Source organism: Oncorhynchus keta, unplaced genomic scaffold, assembly GCF_023373465.1.
Source record: "Oncorhynchus keta strain PuntledgeMale-10-30-2019 unplaced genomic scaffold, Oket_V2 Un_contig_8107_pilon_pilon, whole genome shotgun sequence".
NCBI lineage: Eukaryota > Metazoa > Chordata > Actinopteri > Salmoniformes > Salmonidae > Oncorhynchus > Oncorhynchus keta.
The window spans coordinates 115001-140513 of record NW_026289864.1 but is presented as its reverse complement, the minus strand read 5'-3'; the positions used below and the strand labels follow the sequence as shown (position 1 = coordinate 140513).

Genomic DNA, 25513 nt, shown 5'->3' with positions numbered 1-25513 from the left:
CCCAGCTTATAATTAGTGTTACGTTGTTTTAACAAAGCACTACTCATTTTATTCCTATGCCCCGGCCCATTTTAATGCCTTCTCTTGTTTGTTTTGTGAAAGCATTCTTGTGTACCGGGACTTCTCTCTGGATGGTGGAAGAATCTGATTCCTGCTTACGAAGCATCACTGTAAACAAGGTCTGCTGAAACACTGCCTGTATCCTGCTGCCGAACATGTGCCATTGCATTTGTTTGTGTTACACTCCCACTATTCACATGCTGGGAGAGCGAGAGGGGACGGTGGGTTTTGTACAGTAACATTTGCGCTCAAAGTGGAACGGAGCATAATTTTTTTCTATTCAGGCCTAGTTTTACGAGTTCCCAAAGAATGAGGTCGGTAAGGGCACCGGTGCACCTCTAGGAAAAATCACAAGAACACGCACACAAACACAAAAATGAAAGTGTTCTGAAATGAAGAGAGACTGGGAGAAAAGAACAATCAGTTCAAAATACCAAAGCTCTCTTTTTGTTTTTGTTGCTATGCAGCCCAGTGGGGTTTTATTGTCCTCCTCCTTAGTTGTTGTTGACTTGCAATTCTGGCTCTTGTCAATGTTTGACTCCTCCATGGGAGCCCCGCCCCCTTGCCTCAGCGCACCCAGCCAGTAGGCTGTGATAGAGGGAATAGTAGGCTGTGATAGAGGGAACACACTGATAATTGGAGCGGCCTAATTATGAAGAAGTAAATCAAGAATGGGTCCTTGATAAAACCAGAGCCCCTGTTTCTGTTGAGCAAGATGTTTTCTGCTGTAATTACCCGGTAGTGAAAGAGATTAGCTTCCTCTGATAGGCCTTCAGAGAGCAAGAGAGAGGAGGAGGGACGGACGAGCAAGATTATATGACCTTCCTGGTGATCCCCCTATCTTAGTCCCTTTTTTCTGCCTTCTACAGAGACCACTTCCCATCCATCTTTCCCCAGTCTTCCCTCCTTCTCTCCTTAATCATCCTCGTAATACCTGTAATTAACTGGAATCATGCTTCTTCACAAATGCAGTCATGACCTTATTCCCCTGAACTTCCTTCCTTCATCTGACAGTGGGAGGGGAGGGTGAGATGGGCTGCGTTGTGGGCTATACGGTTTGTACTGTTTCGTGTGAATACCATTTTGAGAGTCTCTGGCACCTGCATTGCCCGTGACCTTTTAAGAACAGCAGAATCCCTGGGGAGGTAAAGCTTGGCCGACCGCTGTACTGTCTCGTTTCACATCCGTCCGTCAACGTGCATCCGTCTGTCTGAGAATTTAAAAGTTCCCCTGGTTTGACGTTGGAACTCCTCCCAAACCGCGTCCTTGAGGAAGACTGATTGAAGTTCATAATCCTGTTTCAGCTGGGATTTTGGGAGGAATCCAAGCGTTAGGAGAGACTAATGTTCCACCGCCTCAGGGGCTGTTTGAATACCCAGAGCTACTAGCCAGAGAGTCTCTGGTAATGTAAGGGAAATCAACGTTAACATGTCCCATGTTTGGCCGACAAGCACTGTAAGCATGTCCTGATTTTTGTTGGTACGCAGCAATCTTAACTCTTGCTCACCATTCACACAAAGGGTCAATTGGCTTGCTTCATAAGCCAAAACGTTTCCACGTAATCAAAAATCATCTCATTTCTCAAAATCATCTCATTTCTCCCTCTCTATGGGTTGTCAATTATGTATTGTTTTTTAGAAGTGTTATCAGAAATAGCCTCAAAGCTTTGGAGATCTCCCCATGGCCCTATCTGCACAGGCTGATCCATAGTCAGCACATTACATACCTGGCTAAACAAGAACAAGCAGAGAATGAAGCAAGATAATTGGGGTTTTAGTGAACCTAATATGCCTGTGTCGTCTTCCTGAGCACATGCTGGGGAAGTGTACCTTGGTTTACTATATTCAATACTCTGGATTAGCCTAGTGATAGCATTTCATCTCTTCCCCTAGCGATATTACCATTTATTGGTGTTACTATGGTAGCCTAGTGATAGCATTTCATCTCTTCCCCTAGCGTTATTACCATTTATTGGTGTTACTATGGTAGCCTAGTGATAGCATTTAATCTCTTCCCCTAGCGATATTACCATTTATTGGTGTTACGATGGTAGCCTAGTGATAGCATTTCATCTCTTTCCCTAGCGATATTACCATTTACTGGTGTTACTATGGTAGCCTAGTGATAGCATTTCATCTCTTCCCCTAGCGTTATTACCATTTATTGGTGTTACTATGGTAGCCTAGTGATAGCATTTATTCTCTTCCCCTAGCGATATTACCATTTATTGGTGTTACGATGGTAGCCTAGTGATAGCATTTCATCTCTTTCCCTAGCGATATTACCATTTACTGGTGTTACTATGGTAGCCTAGTGATAGCATTTCATCTCTTCCCCTAGCGTTATTACCATTTATTGGTGTTACTGTGGTAGCCTAGTGATAGCATTTCATCTCTTTCCCTAGCGATATTACCATTTATTGGTGTTACTATGGTAGCCTAGTGATAGCATTTAATCTCTTTCCCTAGCGATATTACCATTTATTGGTGTTACTATGGTAGCCTAGTGATAGCATTTCATCTCTTTCCCTAGCGTTATTACCATTTATTGGTGTTACTATGGTAGCCTAGTGATAGCATTTCATCTCTTTCCCTAGCGTTATTACCATTTACTGGTGTTACTATGGTAGCCTAGTGATAGCATTTCATCTCTTTCCCTAGCGTTATTACCATTTACTGGTGTTACTATGGTAGCCTAGTGATAGCATTTCATCTCTTTCCCTAGCGATATTACCATTTATTGGTGTTACTATGGTAGCCTAGTGATAGCATTTCATCTCTTTCCCTAGCGATATTACCATTTATTGGTGTTACTATGGTAGCCTAGTGATAGCATTTAATCTCTTTCCCTAGCGATATTACCATTTATTGGTGTTACTATGGTAGCCTAGTGATAGCATTTCATCTCTTTCCCTAGCGATATTACCATTTACTGGTGTTACTATGGTAGCCTAGTGAAAGCATTTAATCTCTTTCCCTAGCGATATTACCATTTACTGGTGTTACTATGGTAGCCTAGTGAAAGCATTTCATCTCTTTCCCTAGCGATATTACCATTTATTGGTGTTACTATGGTAGCCTAGTGATAGCATTTCATCTCTTCCCCTAGCGATATTACCATTTATTGGTGTTACTATGGTAGCCTAGTGATAGCATTTCATCTCTTTCCCTAGCGATATTACCATTTACTGGTGTTACTATGGTAGCCTAGTGATAGCATTTCATCTCTTCCCCTAGCGATATTACCATTTATTGGTGTTACTATGGTAGCCTAGTGATAGCATTTCATCTCTTTCCCTAGCGATATTACCATTTACTGGTGTTACTATGGTAGCCTAGTGAAAGCATTTCATCTCTTTCCCTAGCGATATTACCATTTACTGGTGTTACTATGGTAGCCTAGTGAAAGCATTTCATCTCTTTCCCTAGCGATATTACCATTTACTGGTGTTACTATGGTAGCCTAGTGATAGCATTTCATCTCTTTCCCTAGCGATATTACCATTTATTGGTGTTACTATGGAAAACGTACTTGTCTGGCCGTTTTGTCAGTCAAGGGGATTTAAATGGAATCAACATAACTAGGCTGTATCATGTGGTAATTAAAGATGACCTGTATAGAGGGCATACCGTTACATACAAGGACTCCTGTTGTTGCTCTTCCAAGGAACAGGCCGTCTCTATCCATCTATTAGTACCTTCCTCAAAGCAGGGTTCATGTTTTCTGCTTTCTTTTTCTCCCTCTTTCTCCCTCGGAGGGAGATCCTATTGCAATCACCATGGCGATACCTCAAAAACGCACTGGGGATTATTATTAAACAGCTCATTTGGAGTCGTTTGTGAACTAATGAGCGAATTCGAGAGCCAATCTGCTGGAAATTTCAGGTGCTCCTTCTTCAATTTAGCTCCCCTTTTAACGGAAATCTCTCTCTCTCTCGCTCAGCCGGCAAGTTATTACTTTTTACTTCAGCCATTTTATTCAGGCCCGGGTCTCTTTCCGTTAGCGTTGTGAAGACGCTCGGCACGGATGTGAAATCATTATCATTTTTTTCTACCAAATGTCATTAGGCAGTGTGAAGAATTGAGACTAATTGCGTCTCAGGGTAGACAAGTGATTATATATATATGACCATTGCACTTCTCATTGTTACCTGCTCATTTAACAAATGGAGGGCAGTCGGTGTCAGACAGGAGCCACGGCAGCGACACAGAGAATGAAAGAAAGAGTTATCCAATTAGACACCCCCCTTCACACCAAATACCTGGAAAGCACATTGAGAGCCACTGGAAGCAGCCACAGAGGCTGTTGGGCTATTCACACAGCGCCTCACCAAACCTCTGGTTTTCATTTCCAATGTAACCTATAACCTTTCACATAAACCCTGTTGGTTGAATCAAGTGGGTGAGCTGATGTTGGAGTCTGAGCATGAGTGGAAGTTGACTGGCTCATCCTCTCTCCTGTCAGTCTGATGACTAGGCAGGAGCACCTGTGTTATTGACCCAAAATGGCCGTCCCAACTCTACCCAGCAACAACAGGAAGATCATTGATTGGGTCCAAATGGACAGCCTCTACAAGGACACTGCTGACATGGTACTGTTGAAGTGGGAGATGTGTCAAACATTCTGTCAGAGAATCATTAAACCCAACTGAAACATGAAAACCAGGACATTTGAGATGATGTCAACATGCTGTCCAACAGCACGTACTGTTTCCCACGGAATACAACAACAACAACAACAAAGTGGTGGGACATTGTTTTTGCGTCACCGGACTCCACATTTGGCTAATTCTTTCAGTTAGCGTCCGTCTGCGGTGGATTAGAGCGAGGGGTAATATGATGATAGAAAGTAGAACTCTACATTGTGTAATACATTCCCCCTCGCATCCTTTCTCAAGCGCTGGGCTCTGGCAGCTTGTTTGCATTGCGATGCCGAGTGATTCTTGGAGCGGTATCAAAACAATCTGTCATAACCAGTGAACTTTGAATAGACACAAGAAAGCTCTTTACCTTTCACTATAGCGCGAACTCTGCCTCAACTGCTAAGCCCCTCATCTTAAATAAATGAGTGTGGGCCACTGCCATCGTTGTACTCTTGTCTTTCTCTCCGTGTAAACATACACTGAAGTATGAGGGGGATATGAAGGGAGACATCCTCTTTAACGTCCTGTGTGTGCTTCCTGGTTGCTTTGAATAATGCAGGGCTATGGAGAGTGCTGTGCCAGGGACACAGGTTGCACTGGGTCTACTGTACTGGGAGTGAGGCTTTGAGGAATGTTGGAAGTAAAAACTAGTATTCAGTGTTTCCCCTAGGTTGTTTTGGTCAAGACGGGATGCCATTTTTTTAATCTTCTCAGAATCTCTCCAGAAACAATGCAAGCGATAGTAGGGAAAACACTGATTTTGACACAAAGGTAGTCAGACATTAGTTTTAATAATAATCCCAAAGTAGTCAGACATTAGGTTTAGTAATAATCCCAAAGTAGTCAGACATTAGTTTTATTAATGATTAATTACACTGTTATCTGGTTTCCGTTATAGGCCGGCTGCTCATTAGCACAATGGCCAACCCCATAAAACATGAAACGTACACATAACATAGCCTCCTACCCCACCCCAGCCATATGTCTGTGTTGTGGTTGAAAGGCTATTTGATAAGGGCTGCGACTCTTAGTTAATGAAATGCCTTTGGCCCCTCAGGCGTTTGCCCTGCGCAGTCAGGAATACATGGGCTGTTTATATGCTGAGGTCTGTACGCAGGCTCTGTTTGTGATGTGTGTGGCGCAGCGACATGGTCACATGCTATCCCATAGGAGCAATGCTGTTGCGCTACAGTCATCCCTTTGCAATAGATGGCCCTATTGTGAGTGGTGTGGTTTCAGGGCACCCCTCCTTCTGTGGGTAATCACAGGTACACACCACAGAAATAACCCTAGTCATGTAGTAGTCGAACCATCTACCCCAAGGCTGTGTGTGTGTTGTCGGTGGCAGGGGGACACAGAGTGTGTGTAAGGACAGGGCTCTTTCCAGTGCCTTGACTGGTGGACATAATGGGGGATGTGACCTGTAGGACACCCAGCGATGTTGGCATGATGAGGAAGAGGACTTTGTCTACCACATTTAGTTCCCTATTGTGTGTGTGTGGTAGTTGTGTGTGTGTGTGCAGGTGAATATACATTGTGTGTCTATACTGACTGAGTGCCCCTGCCCTCTTTACTCTTCCTCAACAGTGTGTGCACAACATCCATCTCCCACAACACAAAGGCTAAGAGCTGACAGAGGACATTTCATACCGCTAACACGTTGTATAATCTGATTCTCTGCCCTGCGCGCACACACACACACACACACACACACACACACACACACACACACACACACACACACACACACACACACACACACACACACACACACACACACACACACACACACACACACACACACACACACACTCCTCCCCCAGGGACGTGGCTCTCCTCTGAAGGCGACAGGCTTGGCCCCCTGGTACCCCACGGTGCCAGAAAGAAGGGTGGAGGGAGAACTGTGTGTATATCCCCATCTCTCCTCCTCATTCAGACCTAGGCTGCAGCATTCTGTCAGCTCTGCAACTCTCAGCCCTCACAGCCTGTGGAGTGTGTGTTGTTTTATGCCTGTTTGAGTGTGTGTATGTGTGTGCAGTTGTGGCTGTGAATGCGTGCAGTTGTCTGTTTGACTGTGTCCTCGGCCCACCACTCGCCCTTCTCCAGTCATCCTTGGGATTCCTGCAGGCTCTTATAGCCGAAGTCCTCTGGGGCAGGTTTGCGGCTGCTCTTGGTCTGCCCGTGCAGAAAGAATGCACACCTTCTCCCCCCAGTTTGCTGTTGGGTGATGTTGGGGATAGGAAGTTAAGGGGGAGAAGGGGAGCACACATTGTTGTGGGGAGCGTAATGAGGGATGACATTGTGAATTGCATTACTGCTGGTTAACACATGCTTGGGTATGCAGACTGCAAAAGAGAGGGAACACAAACCCTGCACTGCCTGCCTTACTGCTTGCCATACAGCCTGCCTTCCTGTTCATAGGGGCTTTCCTATTTCTTCCCCTTCTCCTCCTCCCTGCTCTCTCATCTCTCCCTTGCTCTTTTCTCATAACCCCCCATTCATCCAAGCTGACTTAATCGGGCGTGTAAGGATGAAGGAGGAATGTTGGCGGTGGTGGTGCATTTTGTCCCTCCTGGGACACCATAGGGGATCTTCCGCCCCGGAATGGTCCTTCTTTATTTTCCTCCACCTCCAAAGGAATGAGATGAGTTTTGAAAGCAGCAACATGATATTATGACATCATATTAGGTCAACCATAATCTCATAGATGGTTATGCTCCTCATTTATGGGAAATCAACAACTACATTTGTTTGTCGCTCTAATGACTTTTGTTATTTTTTTACTTGGATTTTATTTCATTTTTTTGGTTAAACCATTCATCTTTGAAGGACATATCTATTTCAAAACATTTTTTGCAGATTTTCTACTATATATATATATATATATATATATATGTGTGTGTAAATAAATACAGTTGAAGTCGGAAGTTAAATTGGAGTCATTAAATCTCGTTTTTCAACCACTCCACAAATGTCTTATTAATAACAAACTATAGTTTTGGCAAGTCGGTTAGGACATCTACTTTTGCATGACACAAGTAATTTTCCCAACAATTGTTTACAGACAGATTATTAAACTCATAATTCACTGTATCACAATTCCAGTGGGTCAGAAGTTTACATACACTAAGTTGACTGTGCCTTTAAACAGCTTGGAAAAGTCCAGAAATGATGTCATGACTTTAGAAGCTTCTGATAGGCTAATTGAAATCATTGAGTGAATTGGAGGTGTACCTGTGGATGTATTTCAAGGCCTACCGTCAAACTCAGTGCCTCTTTGCTTGACATCATGGGAAAATCAAAAGAAAACAGCCAAGACCTCAGAAAAAAAATTGTAGTCCTCCACGTCTGGTTCATCCTTGAGAGCAATTTCCAAACGCCTGAAGGTACCACGTTCATCTGCACAAACAACAGTATGCAAGTATAAACACCATGGGACCATGCTGCCATCATACCCCTCAGGAAGGAGACGTGTTCTGTCTCCTAGAGATGAGCGTACTTTCCTTGCGTAATAGAAGTTGCCTCTGACATTTGCCCAAGCTACGCTAACATTTACGCGTTTCGGTGAGTGTAGAGGCAGCGCCACGAAAACATCAGGACCTTCCACTCTCATCCTCGCTTCAGGTGTCCTCTCTAATCGCCCGTCTGTAATTTATTTTAAAGTGTGGGCAATTGCCAAACAAATACACACACACACACAAGCATGAACACACACACACACCACACACACTTAGACAAGACATGTTTTAAGGCCTCCTCTCCCAGCTACATTTAACTGGTTTTAATACGGGTGGGCAGTACGACTCCCTCCTTCCCTCCTTGTTCTTCCCTTTAATGAAATGCTAAATATTTGTTTCTCCGGGGCGCCATTTAAATGCTCCCTCCTGCTTTTGGGAGCGTCTCAACCCCACTTGTAATTAGTTCCACTTTAATGAGTCACTCAGTCCTCCTGAAGACTAAGGCACCTTATGTGACTTTGCCTCAAAATGGCCCCCACCACGTCACATAAACCGGCTCTGACAGGCGCTAGTTGCCTTTGACACCTCTGATGCTGTCTGGGCAGCTCATGCCACCGCACTCCCATGCGGACCGAGGTACCGTTAGATCAGGTTTCCTGGCTGCAACACAATGGTTGCCATAATAATCACCATCTTATGATTTGTTTGTGCCAGCTAGGTGGGTACAGTGCATGTACATTTGGAGAGTGAGGCAATTCATTTTTTGCTGTATACTTGGATTTGATATAAATACACTGAACAAAAATATAAACGCAGCAATTTCAAAGATTAAAGTTAATATAAGGAAATCAGTCAATTTAAATGGCAGGACAATAGGCCTCAGGACAATGGGCCTCAGGACAATGGGCCTCAGGACAATGGGCCTCAGGACAATAGGCCTCAGGACAATAGGCCTCAGGACAATAGGCCTCAGGACAATGGGCCTCAGGACAATAGGCCTCAGGACAGTAGGCCTCAGGACAATAGGTCTCAGGACAATAGGCCTCAGGACAATAGGCCTCAGGACAATGGGCCTCAGGACAATAGGCCTCAGGACAATGGGCCTCAGGACAATGGGCCTCAGGACAATGGGCCTCAGGACAATGGGCCTCAGGACAATGGGCCTCAGGACAATGGGCCTCAGGACAATGGGCCTCAGGACAATGGGCCTCAGGACAATGGGCCTCAGGACAATGGGCCTCAGGACAATGGGCCTCAGGACAATGGGCCTCAGGACAATAGGCCTCAGGACAATGGGCCTCAGGACAATAGGCCTCAGGACAATTGGCCTCCAGGATCTCGTCACCTTTTCTCTGTGTATTCAAATTTCCATCGATAAAATGCAATTGTGCTCATTGTCCATAGCTTGAGCCTTCCCATACCATAACCCCACCTCCACCATGGGGCACTCTGTTCACAATGTTGACATCAGCAAACCTCTCGCCCACACATCTGCCTGGTACAGTTGAAACCGGTATTCAACTGTGAAGAACCCACTTCTCCAGCGTGCCAGTGACCATCGAAGGTGAGCCTTTGCCCACTGAAGTCAGTTACAACGCTGAACTGCAGTCAGTTTGTGCAGAAATTCTTTGGTTGTGCAAACCAACTATTTTATCAGTTGTCCGGGTGTCTGGTTTCAGACGATCCTGCAGGTGAAGAAGCAGGATGAGGAGGTCCTGGGCTGGCGTGGGCTGCGGTTTTGAGGCCAGTTGAACATACTGCTAAATTCTCTAAAACTTGAGACATCTTTGGCATTGTGTTGTGTGACAAACCTGCACATTTTAGAGTGGCCTTTATTGTCGCCAACACAAGGTGCACCTGTGTAATGATCATGCTGTTTAATCAGCTTCTTGATACAGTATGCCAGGCGGATGGATTATCTTGGAAGAAGAGAAAGGCTCACTAACAGGGATGTAAGCAAATATGTGCATAAAATGTGAGAGTAATACGCTTTTTGCGTATATGGAACATTTCTGGGGTCTTTTAGCTCATGACACATGGGACCAACACCTTACATGTTACGTTTGTATTTTTGTTTAGTGTATCAATATGAGAACTACAGGGAGTACAAAGTTAACACGTTTAGTTCTAGGTAATTGCCTCTCCTCTACACTAGGTAGCTTGGCCACAGGCAGTGGTGCCTAGTACTGCAATGCACGTCCTGCTTCCATGTCCAGTCTGCTCTGGGGTTTAACACGAACACCACACAGACCGACATGTGTAAAGACTGCATCCTGTGTGGTTTTGTGAGGCCACCCCCCCTCCCAGACAGCTTTTAGCTGGGGGGGTCCTACTGTAGGACTGGGGCATAACTCAGGATCTAACAGCTCATCAATTCTCTTTATTACCTGCTCTCACCAAGAGATTAAGAGAGAGGGCCCTCCTCTGTAGAAGGCTAGGACTATTCTTAGATCAATTCCACTCCTAAATGAATTTCTTTCTCTCTCCTCACTCACTCACTCACTCACTCACTCACTCACTCACTCACTCACTCACTCACTCACTCACTAACTAACTGTACTCATTCGATAGGGGCATTTATTGCGAGAGCATTGAGTTGGACTTGTCATTGTTTTACCTGTGTGTGTGTGTTCATTGTTAGGCCTATCTGTGTTGCCAAGTGTCCATCTGTATCAGAGTGTGATTGCCTGCCTCTGTGTTGGTCTCTCTACATGTTTTTTCACCTACTACTGCCTGGGCCCTGACAGTCCATCCCCTCCAGAGTTGTAGCAGGCTGTTAACTTAAGGTCCTCACAGCATCAATCACACGGTCACTCTCCACCTCTCCCCTCTGGGGGCACCATGGGGGCTTTTATAGCCGCCCGTAAATCTGCACTGGCTTTCACTTCCACACACATTGAGGAGCACACGCACACATACGTGTTAGTTAACACACACATGCACTGACACACACCATGGGTTAAGGTTAGAGTGAGGGGGGGTTAGGAGCTGACAGAAAACGCCATTCCTTAATGCGAGAATAAATGGGCCTTTTTTCATGTGCTGTCACTGTCCCCCGGTCTATGGAGGAAAGAGGGGATGGATGGAGGGAGGAAAATGTGGAAGGGGTAGTCCTGTCTGGATTAGCTAGCCTAGCTGTCTGTCTGTCTGCACATACGTGTACTTGTGTCTCTATTAGTGGTGACAGGGTCAGCAAGGGGCGGGCCCTGTTCCCACTTGCCAATCAAGGAGGGAGGAAGTAGTCATTCCCCAGTAGGTGAAGGGGAACACATCATACCCGTGCCTGTACCAAGCTTTATTACCGGCTGCTCTGGCACTCTAACATGCTACTCTGTGCCCCATTGATAATTCCAGACACACACAACTATTTAGTCACCTGACTTACTCCCATTTAGAACCAGCATTTGGCTCAATGACCCAAACTAGCTGATGTGGGTCAGACCATCTCAGTTAACTGACCGTGTTAGGCCCCCCCATTGAAGTTTGGTGAATGGGTCACTTTATTATTATGTGCTAATCAGACCAGCTCTGCCTCTCTCCCTCTCTTTCTCTCTCTCGCTCTCTCTTTCTCTCCCTCTTGCCTGAAGGAGAGACAGAGTTACGTAAGCAGGCCATTCTGTCTTCAGCATTTTATCATCCCCTCCCTTCCTCATCGCCACTCCCTTCCTTTCCCTATTCCTCTACCTCTCTCTATCAATTCAATTCAAGGGGCTTTATTGGCATGTGAAACATATGTTAGCATTGCCAAAGCCAGTGAAGTAGATAATATACAAAAGTGAAATAAATAATAAAAATTATCCCTATCTTCTTCTCTCAATCTCTCTCCCTCTCTCTCTCCATCTCTCTCTCTCTCCCTCTCTCTCTCGCTCTCTCTCTCTCTCTCTCTCCCTCCCTCTCTCTCTCGCTCTCTCTCGCTCTCGCTCTCGCTCTCGCTCTCTCTCCATCTCTCTCTCTCTCCCGCTCTCTCTCTCTCTCTCCATCTCTCTCTCTCTCTCTCTCTCTCTCTCTCTCTCTCTCTCTCTCTCTCTCTCTCTCTCTCTCCCTCTCTCTCTCTCTCTCTCTCTCTCTCTCTCTCTCCCTCTCTCCTCTCTCTCTCTCTCTCTCTCTCTCTCTCTCCCTCTCTCTCTCTCTCTCTCTCTCTCTCTCTCTCTCTCTCCTCTCTCTCTCTCTCCATCTCTCTCCATCTCTCTCTCTCTCTCTCTCTCTCCATCTCTCTCCCCTCTCTCTCTCCATCTCTCTCCATCTCTCTCTCGCTCTCTCTCTCCATCTCTCTCCCTCTCTCTCTCGCTCTCTCTCTCCATCTCTCTCTCCCTCTATCTCTCGCTCTCTCTCTCCATCTCTCTCTCCCTCTATCTCTCTCTCTCTCTTTCTCTCTCCATCTCTCTCCATCTCTCTCTCCCTCTATCTCTCCCTCTCTCTCTCTTTCTCTCGAAAAGAGATTGTAAGCACCTCACCATCTCCCCTCCATGTTGCCATGGCAGCCTGGGTGAAGTAGTCGTTTAATTAAAAAGTTGATTAATTGGCTTTTAATTGCATATTTGTACATGTAACTTGGAGGTTGTTTATTTTTTTTCTATTCCCCTTTTTACCGTCTCCTCCGATACGACATTGTGCACACGCACAATAAGCCAGCAGGGTTATAAACAGAGCTGGTGGAGGGGGAAAATGGGGGATGTAGTGGGAGAAAAGTGTTACTTTCATCAAGAAGGAATTCCAATCCACTTTATTCTGAGGGAGGGGGAGAGAGAGAATGCAGATAGAAGGTAATGGAGACATAGAAGGTGATACACTGGGAAGAGAGTGGTGATACACTGGGAAGAGAGAGTGGTGATACACTGGGAAGAGAGAGTGGTGATACACTGGGAAGAGAGAGTGGTGATACACTGGGTAGAGAGAGTGGTGATACACTGGGAAGAGAGAGTGGTGATACACTGGGAAGAGAGAGTGGTGATACACTGGGAAGAGAGAGTGGTGATACACTGGGAAGAGAGAGTGGTGATACACTGGGAAGAGAGAGTGGTGTTGTTTTTAACTTTGTCATGATTGGATATTGTGTGTAGATGGGTGGGGAAAAAATGTAATCCTTTTTTAATTCAGGCTGTACCACAACAAAATGTGGAATGAGTCAAGGGGTATGAATACTTTCTGAAGGCACTGTATACACACACACACACACACACACACACACACACACACACACACACACACACACACACACACACACACACACACACACCCTCGTCAGGCAGACTACAGCAGCTTTAATTACATGGCGCCTCTTTGTTTTCCTTCTGATGATGTCCTTGTAGCTTGATGATGTTTTATTTCACCTTTTATTTAACTAGGCAAGTCAGTTAAGAACAAATTCTTATTTACAATGATGGCCTACCCCGGCCAAACCCGGACGACGCTGGGCCAATTGTGCGCCGCCCTATGGGACTCCCAATCACGTCCGGATGTGATGCAGCCCGGCCTTAATGACCGCCGTTAGACACCGCTAAGCAGAAAACGGCCGCGTTGCATAAGGCTCAATGTGTTATAATGGTTCCCCCAGTGGGCTAACGTATGTGTGTGTAAAAGAGGGAGAAGTGTGTGTTCATGTGAATGATTGAGAGAGCCCGGGTGGCATCAAAACAAAGGTGTGTGTGTGTGTCTTCATGTGTGTCTTCATCTTTGCATGTGTCACAAGATTTTTCCGCATGCATGCTTCTCCTCCTGTTTCCATGGTTACACCATGCTGTGGTCACCTCGGTATCCAGGTGGCGATAGCGTCCGCCACGGTAAACTCCTTTGCACTCAAGCGCCAAGTTCTAACCCAGAACCAGTAAAGTGAACGGTGGATGAGCTCCTGTGTCAATTTGAAAAAGTTAAAAGGGCTCCAACCAGAGAGAGCTTAAGGGTCATTTTCTGAAATGAGTCATGTAAGTCAGGGGTTGATGAGCCCACCGCTGCTCGTCCAGCCGCCGCCCACTGTCGACCGTCTACGGACATCTGTTGGCTGTGATATGAGAGGCTAAGGAGAGTCTCTCTCTCTTTCAATCTCACCGCCCTCATCTCACTCACCCTCCTCTCTCACTCTGTTTAAATTCCCAGCTGCTCACTTCTTTCCTCACCCCCCCGATACTCACCAGCCGCACCACCTGTTCAGTTTTAATGCATAATCTATTTGCTAAGTAACCACATCCAGGTCTCTCTGCGTTCTCTCCCGTCTTGTCCTGGAGATGTCGATGCTGTCTGGGAGAGACTGTGTGGGGAAAAGGGATCAGGGCTGTTAGCGCTCACGGCTTGTTAGACCGCCGCTGTGTGTATCTGTGTGGTTTAAGTGTGTGGTGGGTGGGCATTGGAGTTTAGCCTTTTGAAAATAATAAAGTCTTATATGGCAGATCTGGGATCAGCTTCCCCTCCCTCAATCTATTAGTGCACAATATTAAAAGCCGACCCCAGGTGTTACTACACCCTACACCTCTTGGATGAGTGGGCTGAGCCACAGTGGTTTCCTGTGCTGTGATATAGGCCCAGCCCTAGTGTGTTGGGATTGGTATGTATATAGGCCCAGCCCTAGTGTGTTGGGATTGGTATGTATATAGGCCCTAGTGTGTTGGGATTGGTATGTATATAGGCCCAACCCTAGTGTGTTGGGATTGGTATGTATATAGGCCCAGCCCTAGCGTGTTGGGATTGGTATGTATATAGGCCCAGCCCTAGCGTGTTGGGATTGGTATGTATATAGGCCCAGCCCTAGTGTGTGGGGATTGGTATGTATATAGGCCCTAGTGTGTTGGGATGGGTATGTATATAGGCCCAGCCCTAGTGTGTTGGGATTGGTATGTATATAGGCCTAGCCCTAGTGTGTTGGGATTGGTATGTATATAGGCCCAGCCCTAGTGTGTTGGGATTGGTATGTATATAGGCCCAGCCCTAGCATGCTGCGATTGGTATGTATATAGGCCCAGCCCTAGCATGTTGGGATTGGTATGTATATAGGCCCAGCTCTAGCGTGTTGGGATTGGTATGTATATAGGCCCTAGTGTGTTGGGATGGGTATGTATATAGGCCCAGCCCTAGCATGTTGGGATTGGTATGTATATAGGCCCAACCCTAGTGTGTTGGGATTGGTATGTATATAGGCCCAGCCCTAGCGTGTTGGGATTGGTATGTATATAGGCCCAGCCCTAGCGTGTTGGGATTGGTATGTATATAGGCCCAGCCCTAGTGTGTGGGGATTGGTATGTATATAGGCCCTAGTGTGTTGGGATGGGTATGTATATAGGCCCAGCCCTAGTGTGTTGGGATTGGTATGTATATAGGCCTAGCCCTAGTGTGTTGGGATTGGTATGTATATAGGCCCAGCCCTAGTGTGTTGGGATTGGTATGTATATATGCCCAGCCCTAGCATGCTGCGATTGGTATGTATATAGGCCCAGCCCTAGCATGTTGGGATTGGTATGTATATAGGCCCAGCTCTAGCATGTTGGGATTGGTATGTATATAAGCCCTAGTGTGTTGGGATGGGTATGTATATAGGCCCAGCCCTAGTGTGTTGGGATTGGTTTGTATATAGGCCCATACGTAGTGTGTTGGGATTGGTATGTATATAGGCCCAGCCCTAGTGTGTTGGGATTGGTATGTATATATGCCCAGCCCTAGCATGCTACGATTGGTATGTATATAGGCCCAGCCCTAGCATGTTGGGATTGGTATGTATATAGGCCCAGCTCTAGCATGTTGGGATTGGTATGTATATAAGCCCTAGTGTGTTGGGATGGGTATGTATATAGGCCCAGCCCTAGTGTGTTGGGATTGGTATGTATATAGGCCCTAGTGTGTTGGGATGGGTATGTATATAGGCCCAGCCCTAGTGTGTTGGGATTGGTATGTATATAGGCCCTAGTGTGTTGGGATGGGTATGTATATAGGCCCAGCCCTAGTGTGTTGGGTTTGGTATGTATATAGGCCCAGCCCTAGTGTGTTGGGATTGGTATGTATATAGGCCCAGCCCTAGCGTGTTGGGATTGGTATGTATATATGCACTAGTGTGTTGGGTTTGTTGTGTTTATAGACCCAACCCTAGTGTGTTGGGTTTGGTATGTATATAGGCCCAGCCCTAGTGTGTTGGGATTGGTATGTATATAGGCCCAGCCCTAGTGTGTTGGGATTGGTATGTATATAGGCCCAGCCCTAGTGTGTTGGGATTGGTATGTATATAGGCCCAGCCCTAGTGTGTTGGGATTGATATGTATACAGGCCCAGCCCTGGTGTGTTGGGATTGGTATGTATGTAGGCCCAGCCCTAGTGTATTAGGAATGGTATGTATATATGCCCAGCCCTAGTGTGTTGGGATTGGTATGTATGTAGGCCCAGCGCTAGTGTGTTGGGATTGGTATGTATGTAGGCCCAGCCCTAGTGTGTGGGGATTGGTATGTATGTAGGCCCAGCCCTAGTGTGTTGGGATTGGTATGTATGTAGGCCCAGCCCTAGTGTGTTGGGATTGGTATGTATGTAGGCCCAGCCCTAGTGTGTGGGGATTGGTATGTATGTAGGCCCAGCCCTAATGTGTTGGGATTTGTATGTATATAGGCCCAGCCCTAGTATAGTATTGTTAAATTGGTGTCTATGTTGGGCTATTGTGTTTCAGTGTGTCCTTCGCTCACCCTCCTGTCCCACCCTTTCTTCCCATGGCTGTGTGTGTGTGTGTGTGTGTGTGTGTGTGTGTGTGTGTGTGTGTGTGTGTGTGTGTGTGTGTGTGTGTGTGTGTGTGTGTGTGTGTGTGTGTGTGTGTGTGTGTGTGTGTGTGTGTGTGTGTGTGTGTGTGGACTACGTATGCGTGTGTAGCCTACATGTGTGTTTTATTACGGTGTTGTGTTCAAAGCAGTGAGGTGAGAACCACGTGGCCCGCATACTAACATACAGATACTGTAAATCATCACACACAAACATCCACCCTTCTTGCTTAACCACCCCCTGTTAACCTTGGTGATTGGGTTAATGTCCTAGGATAACCAGTCCTCACATTCTAGTGTTGTCCCCAGTGTACTGGTGTGTGGGTCCCCAATGACACCTGTCAATCAGGAACCGATCCAATCAGAGACGAGCCTTGTAGTTTTCTTTCATTGTTGGGTCAGAAGGAAATGTAATTAGCACCAAATAAGAAAATTGCTACGAGGCACCTGCTCTGCGCTCGTCTTGATCAGAGGATTGTGTTTTTACCTTAAGTGATTGCAATCAGTCAAATAATTCACCGTTCAACCCACATCTCCCCATGTGTTACCTGACGAGAACATCGGTCTTTGTCATCGAATCAGTCATGGTCAACCCCCTATCTCTCTCTAAGCTCCACCAGCCACCACCCCTCTCATCACCCAGATGGTTGAAAAATTAACATTTGCCCTTAAGACAAGTGAGAAGGGATTTTATGCCTCCCTGTTTTTGATCGATGGTTTTATTAAAACATCTATTGAGATCGTGTAAAACGCACATTCTGGCTACACACACACACACACACACACACACACACACACACACACACACACACTGTAGATATTGGTCTTGTTCATATCCTCCAATGTGCCAATCAGCCAAGCACTTTACAGATTCCTCCCCCACTGTGCATGTTTTTCAAACATTTACCAGTGATAATAATTCCTGTAAACATGCTTCTAGTCATTACTAATACAGCTGTTCCATGATGGGTGCACTGTGTATAGACGTCATGCTCTGTCCTCCTAACAGTTCATTAACATGACTGTGCACATGTATGTAAAGCGTCATCAGCTCAGTTGGTAGAGCATGGCGCTTGTAACGCCAGGGTAGTGGGTTCGATCCCCGGGACCACCCATACGTAGAATGTATGCACACATGACTGTAAGTCGCTTTGGATAAAAGCGTCTGCTAAATGGCATATATTATTATTATTATTATATTATCAGTAAATTGCGCACTACTCCATCACACCACAGGTCATCAATGTGTGTTGTGTGGGTCTAGGTGTTGCACACTGTCATGTACAGTAAGCGTTGCACGGCTTGCCAGAGTGTGTTGTCCATATAAATACAATGATTGTATTAATTCATGTCATTGTCATTCATATTCTATGTGGCTGATGAATGCATAGTAGACTTAGATCGCGTCTCCATTACAGAAAGCGTTGTGTGGATTGTCATTGTGTTGGCGACCGCGTACCAGGCCTAGGTTGTGTATGACCGTGTTCTTACATGGGATGCATCACAGCTGCACTATTGAGCCCCCTGAGTGGTGTAGTGGTGGGATGGATTGGCTGGCTGGAGTGGCACTCTGATTCACCAGGCTGTTTCATCATTTCCAGCCTCGAATAGTTCCCTCGACACACCGTGGCAACTGTTGAGCCAGAGGAATCCGGGGTCACCCACAGGCCCGCCAGCCCCATCAACCTAATATTGCTACTCATTAATACAACGTTCATCATTGGTATTGGAATTGGTTTACCAATCAAGTCTAGTGGGGATGCGGTAGTGATTTGTTATGTCCTGACCTGAGTGAATACCTTGTCGTTGGATGATTGAATTGGAGGAATGGTGCGACTTTGTTATTGAATGTGGGATTGGGAACTAGGTCTGAATGTTTTGAAGTTCAGGTGAACATGTAGCCTATATTTACTTTATTGAATCTTCTTGGGTGGGCTTTGTCTCGTGTCTCCCATCAAACAAGCAGAGTTTGGGCTCAGTTTGTTTTCTCTGAGTGTTTGGTGACGAACGTTCGATGTTCACTCATCATATAAGATGTAGACTCGAAGGGAAACATGACCAGAGAGCAGCCATTTATTTAGTGAGGCATTCACTTCTCAAGGCCCCTTCATTAGGAACGTAATAGAGGCTTAGATTGATCTGCAAAGGGCACTTTTATTAATAACAAGCACTTGTATTGATTTGTATTGTTTGCAGAGCACTATTGAATAATGAATTAACAATGAAACTACATATGTGGGTGGTGTAACTGGAGAGAGGCTGCTCCATACGCTCTCCCTACATTCATGTTCTCCTCCAGCTCTAGACAGATATGACTAGCTGTTCCACAGCTGCGTATTTTCAAAATGTCAATTACCTCAATTGCTAATGAATAGTGCTGTACTTTTCATTGTGTGATAGGTTTGAAAACTTGTTTCAACAGGCTGCAAGCAAAGTACTTGAAGTTTAGAGCAAAGGCTTCTAGGTAGAGTAGTTTGATAAAACCAGCATGAGATAAGTACGCTAGTGTATAGCCTACCCCAGAGAAGGAGTAGCAGGGTTGTTGGAAATGGTTTAGACTGAAGCTGATGTGGAGGTCTGTGGCCATGTCCTACCTTGAGTGATAGTTCACTGTGTAGTGTAGAACAGACAATGACAGCAGTGTGGATTCATCCAACCTGTGTGTGTGTGTCCTTGTGCACCCTACTACCCTCATCTCACTCTTCTCGTGTGTGTGTGTGTGTGTGTGTGTGTGTGTGTGTGTGTGTGTGTGTGTGTGTGTGTGTGTGTGTGTGTGTGTGTGTGTGTGTGTGTGTGTGTGTGTGTGTGTGTGTGTGCTCTGGGTGTTGATGGAGATTTGGTCTCCCCCTGGCCGAACACACACTATTGGAATTGACATGCTGTCACCTTTAATCAATGTTCCCAATGTCCCCATCCCCCTGGTTCCCTGGGAGTGTGTGTGCACACGTGAACAAGGCAGTGTGTGTGTGTGAAAAAGGAAATTCTCTGAATGTAATGTCTCTTAGTCTGCCAGGACATTCTAAATGACCTCCCATTCCAGTCTATACCAGTACTGCTGCAAGCCCTTCCAGACTCACGTTTCCTTTCTTCACACACTGCAGTGTTTTTAACTTTGTTCGTTATTAATTAGTTCATTTGCATATTTCTTTGCACATTTGTATATAATGCCGGTTGTGGTTTTATTCGGGGTTTGGCTGTGACATCTGCAAGGCACATTTCACCCTTAGTTGAACCAAGGCCTATCTCCAAGGCCTACCATTTGTCACTACTGACTTCATGCTTCAATAGCATAGCAAGATTATCCCATGTTAAACCCCATGCCATGTGGACCTGGTTGTGTTAATAACATGCTGATGCAACATGTTGTTGTCCTTTTGGAACACTGTTGTTGTTCTCCTTTTGGAACACTGTTGTTGTCCTCCTTTGGGAACACTGTTGTTGTCCTCCTTTTGGAACACTGTTGTTGTCCTCCTTTTGGAACACTGTTGTTGTCCTCCTTTTGGAACACTGTTGTTGTCCTCCTTTTGGAACACTGTTGTTGTCCTCCTTTTGGAACACTGTTGTTGTCCTCCTTTTGAAACACTGTTGTTGTCCTCCTTTTGGAACACTGTTGTTGTCCTCCTTTGGGAACACTGTTGTTGTCCTCCTTTGGGAACACTGTTGTTGTCCTCCTTTTGGAACACTGTTGTTGTCCTCCTTTGGGAACACTGTTGTTGTCCTCCTTTGGGAACACTGTTGTTGTCCTCCTTTTGGAACACTGTTGTTGTCCTCCTTTGGGAACACTGTTGTTGTCCTCCTTTTGGAACACTGTTATTGTCATTTTGGAACACTGTTGTTGTCCTCCTTTGGGAACACTGTTGTTGTCCTACTTTGGCAACATCGTTGTTGTCCTCCTTTTGGAACACTGTTGTTGTCCTCCTTTGGGAACACTGTTGTTTTCCTCCTTTTGGAACACTGTTGTTGTCCTCCTTTTGGAACACTGTTGTTGTCCTCCTTTGGCAACATCGTTGTTGTCCTCCTTTTGGAACACTGTTGTTTTCCTCCTTTTGGAACACTGTTGTTGTCCTCCTTTTGGAACGTTGTGCTCCTTTTGGAACATTGTTCTCCTTTTGAAACGTTGTGCTCCTTTTGAAACGTTGTCCTCCTTTTGAAACGTTGTCCTCCTTTTAAAACGTTGTTCTCCTTTTGAAACGTTGTTCTCCTTTTGAAACGTTGTCCTCCTTTTGAAACGTTGTCCTCCTTTTGAAACGTTGTCCTCCTTTTGAAACGTTGTTCTCCTTTTGAAACGTTGTCCTCCTTTTGAAACGTTGTCCTCCTTTTGAAACGTTGTCCTCCTTTTGAAACGTTGTCCTCCTTTTGAAACGTTGTCCTCCTTTTGAAACGTTGTCCTCCTTTTGGAACATTGTTCTCCTTTTGAAACGTTGTGCTCCTTTTGGAACATTGTTCTCCTTTTGAAACGTTGTTCTCCTTTTGAAACGTTGTTCTCCTTTTGAAACGTTGTCCTCCTTTTGAAACGTTGTTCTCCTTTTGAAACGTTGTTCTCCTTTTGAAACGTTGTTCTCCTTTTGAAACGTTGTCCTCCTTTTGGAACACTGTTGTTGTCCTTCTAGAACAGTTTTCCTTTTCAGGAGTAGAGGACCGATGATTTGCTGTCTCTGCTTTTTGGAGCCGGACACAGGGAGCTCGGAAACCCTAACTCCTCTCGCTCTCTCACGTCTCTGTGTCCAAGCAGCAACAGCAGTCACATACCTGCGTTCAAGTGGAACAAACAGGAATGGTCGGTTGCTCACGGAAGGTCATCCACCTAGGGCACAGCGGGGGAGAATGTGTGTGGTGGCGAGCACCATGTGGAAGGCCACTTCTGCATCGTCGTTGTGAAATCAGCGTTGTGATTGGTATTCTGTGAGTGTTCTCTTCTCCTGTTCCCTTGCCGCGGCGGCGTGACGTGGCCCATTGTGTCAGAGGTCACTTGGCCTGAATCGTCATGACCGACTCCCAAACCCCCACAGAGACGCCACCACGGTGACAGTTGTCATGAACAGTGACACACTAATCTGTGTCACTCGGATTGGTCCTGCGGGTTTTATTAAAAGCCCAGACATGTCATTACCCTCTGCTGAAGCCCCACTGCATTGTGGGTATTGACTCATTTAATATCTAAGGGAGGGATGGAGAAAATGAGGGAAAGGGACCAGTGGAAGTTTGTGTAGCGTGGCCATGTTTGGGTCTTAATTAACTCCTGGTCAGTCGTATCCACAAAATTTGACCCAGTCTTTTGTCTCCAGGTGGGCAGCGCACCCGCCAAGGCTCGCTCGGCTGGCGCACTGTGTCACTTGTTGTATAATAAATATTTTTTCCCAATGATTCAAGGTAGCAGGCAGTAAGCCGATTCACTAGCACGACTCATTGCAGTAGTGAAATGGGCCTTTAAATGTCTTGCCCTGCACACGTCAGATGTAATTGGTTAATGCTAGCATGCCGAAAAAGGCCTATAAAACGCTGGGTGTAATTAGCCTACCATGCAAACATGCATGCTGACCACACTGTGCATCGCGTTACATGCGCCAGCATTGCGAAATAAATCTACACATACATGTTATTCAGTAATTTCCTCCAAACTGATTGCTCGCGTCAATGAGCGTCTGCGTAGCCAGGCGCTAAAATAGAACTTGGTTCTATTTTTAACGATTGACGTGCTACAAGTCTCTCCCATCTCTTCATTGGTTTTTAGGAGCCTTTACTGTGACGACCCTCCCACTCTGTCTGCCGTATTCTCTCTGTTATTTCCTTATTAGGATGCTGGTGGGCGGAGTTGGGAGGGTCGTCAGCTACATGGGAAACACCTGGGCCCGGTGTCTCCCAGGATAAATACACCACTTCCCCATTCATGGAGGAGACTCTCTCCATGCAGACACACCTGGGCCCGGTGTCTCCCAGGATAAATACACCACTTCCCCATTCATGGAGGAGACTCTCTCCATGCAGACACCTTTATAGATTTGGTTGTTTTTCTTGGTGGTTTATTGGTTGTTTGCTTTGAAACCTTTCAACACCCTGCATTATCACATTCATGAAAAACACTCACTTACACTACTGACTACTGATTACAGACACCATTGTATATTATACTTAGTTACTTATTTAATAAATATATATTTTATTACTCCTTATCTCCACGTTGTCTCCCTTTTGTTACGGGCTTTGAGCCGGTTCGTGACAATACCCACGTGGGTGATTGAAAGATGAACTGAGGTCCACACTCCAGTCCAGTTGGTGGTGGTAATGTACTGTAAAGTTGGTTGCCAACTGCCATATAAAGTCAGAAGAAGAAAAAGCCTGAAGGAGGAGAGATTACTGGAAACGAACTAGGTTTCCTCTTTTATCTGTGGATTAAATGAGTAGACATGTGACTTAAAATGGGTCAAAATTCTACAAAGACCCAGAAAAAAAAGACCTTATGCATTTAATGTAAAATAACAACCCAATGTTTATCCCAGGACAAATTAGCTAGCAACAGCAAGCTAGCGAGCTAAATGGCCGTGAATGTTTCATGTGTTTCGACCTGTCCCCAAATTAATATAGTTGATTCAGAGTTAATTTGGATATTTTAACCTGCGTGTCCTGATCGCAGCTGGTGTGGATGGACAAAATTAACATGTGCACGATGGCACACGCAGACTCACGCCCGTGCCTGGTCTAGTCAGCATGTAACACTGCTCAGAGGGGGAGAGGGAGGCAGAGAGAGAACTTGTGAAGGTAATTAGCTGATGATACCACACAGTTAATTAATTAGCCAGCTGCTAAAAGCTGGTGACAAGCGGTACCAGAGCGCGAAGTCTGGGACCAGAATGCTCCTGACCAGCTTCAAGCCATAAGGCTGCCTAGTCTGGGACCAGAGGGTTCCTGACCAGCTTCAAGCCATAAGGCTGCCTAGTCTGGGACCAGAGGGTTCCTGACCAGCTTCAAGCCATAAGGCTGCCTAGTCTGGGACCAGAGGGTTCCTGACCAGCTTCAAGCCATAAGGCTGCCTAGTCTGGGACCAGAGGGTTCCTGACCAGCTTCAAGCCATAAGGCTGCCTAGTCTGGGACCAGAGGGTTCCTGACCAGCTTCAAGCCATAAGGCTGCCTAGTCTGGGACCAGAGGGTTCCTGACCAGCTTCAAGCCATAAGGCTGCCTAGTCTGGGACCAGAGGGTTCCTGACCAGCTTCAAGCCATAAGGCTGCCTAGTCTGGGACCAGAGGGTTCCTGCCCAGCTTCAAGCCATAATGCTGCCTAGTCTGGGACCAGAGGGTTCCTGACCAGCTTCAAGCCATAAGGCTGCCTAGTCTGGGACCAGAGGGTTCCTGAACAGCTTCAAGCCATAAGGCTGCCTAGTCTGGGACCAGAGGGTTCCTGACCAGCTTCAAGCCATAAGGCTGCCTAGTCTGGGACCAGAGGGTTCCTGACCAGCTTCAAGCCATAAGGCTGCCTAGTCTGGGACCAGAGGGTTCCTGACCAGCTTCAAGCCATAAGGCTGCTGCTACTCGCTGTTTATTATCTATGCATAATAACTTTTATCGAACATAGTAATATCGACCTTGTACCCCTGCACATTTACTCGGTGCTGGTACCCTGTGTATTTAGCCAGGTTATCGTTACTCATTGTATTTATTCCTCGTTATTACTTTTGCAAACTAAATTACTCTGCATTGTTGGAAGGGCCTTTAAGCGTTTCACTGTTAGTCTTCACCTGTCGTTTGCAAAGCATATGACAAATAACATTTGATTTGATATCGCTACACTATATAAACACCACAAACATTTTTTATTTTTAACCTCCAAGTAAACACAACAGCCTGCGGTGGAAATGAAAGGAGTAGAACCAGATGTGTTGTGGTGTTACACAAGGAAAGGAGACTTTAGTTGTTGTGAAGTTGTCTTCCACTTGTTCTCCCTGGCAGTGGGGTTCAGTGACCCCATCAGCAGGAGCCTCAGAACATCAGCTGGTGGAGAGATGATTAGGGAGCTCTTGTCATCCTGTCCCTCACACGTGTGTGTGTGTGGCTATTGTCATGCACACATGTGTGTTTGTGCGTCCATAGTGTTTGATTTGTGGCCCCAAGCGGAACACTCTTCCCTTAATGAGCCTCCTACCCTCCCGACAGAGGGCCAACCTTGGAGAGGAGCTGACCTGGTTTCCACACCAAAAACACTCTAGAGGATGGTGAAGAGTGGGAAAGAGGGAGAGAGGTTGTCCCACAGGGGATTGGTGTTGCTGTTAGATAACAGACCCATGCTTCTCCGGTCTAGGGGTTATTTGTTCTAGACTGTATTTCCCTTTGGCATCAAAACAGGCCCTGAATCAAGTAATGGGAGTCATTTAGGAGTGTAAATGAATTGTTCTTTTGGAGTTGGCAGTGATTAAAGTAGTAGTTTGTGTTGAGTATGTTAGATGTTTGATCATGTAACGTATAATAAGGAACTGGCATGCTTAGCTAGAGGTTTAGACATGAGAAATGTCCTTTTTGCTGTGGTCTTCAGTCAGACAGGGGACTGTATATTATTTAATTTGTCCTACAAGTAGATCCCCAATTTAACGAGAAATACCTCATATTAATGATACCATTATATTACACATAAGAACAGGGAGTGT

General features: G+C 45.8%; 1 protein-coding gene across 1 annotated transcript in view; it reads left to right on the top strand.

The window, feature by feature from the left end:
- LOC127926723 (staphylococcal nuclease domain-containing protein 1-like) overlaps window positions 1-25513 on the top strand; it is a gene marked incomplete at its 5' end in the record, with an annotated part of 298204 nt that overhangs the window by 169115 nt on the left and 103576 nt on the right. The gene's annotated exons all lie outside the window — the stretch shown is intronic.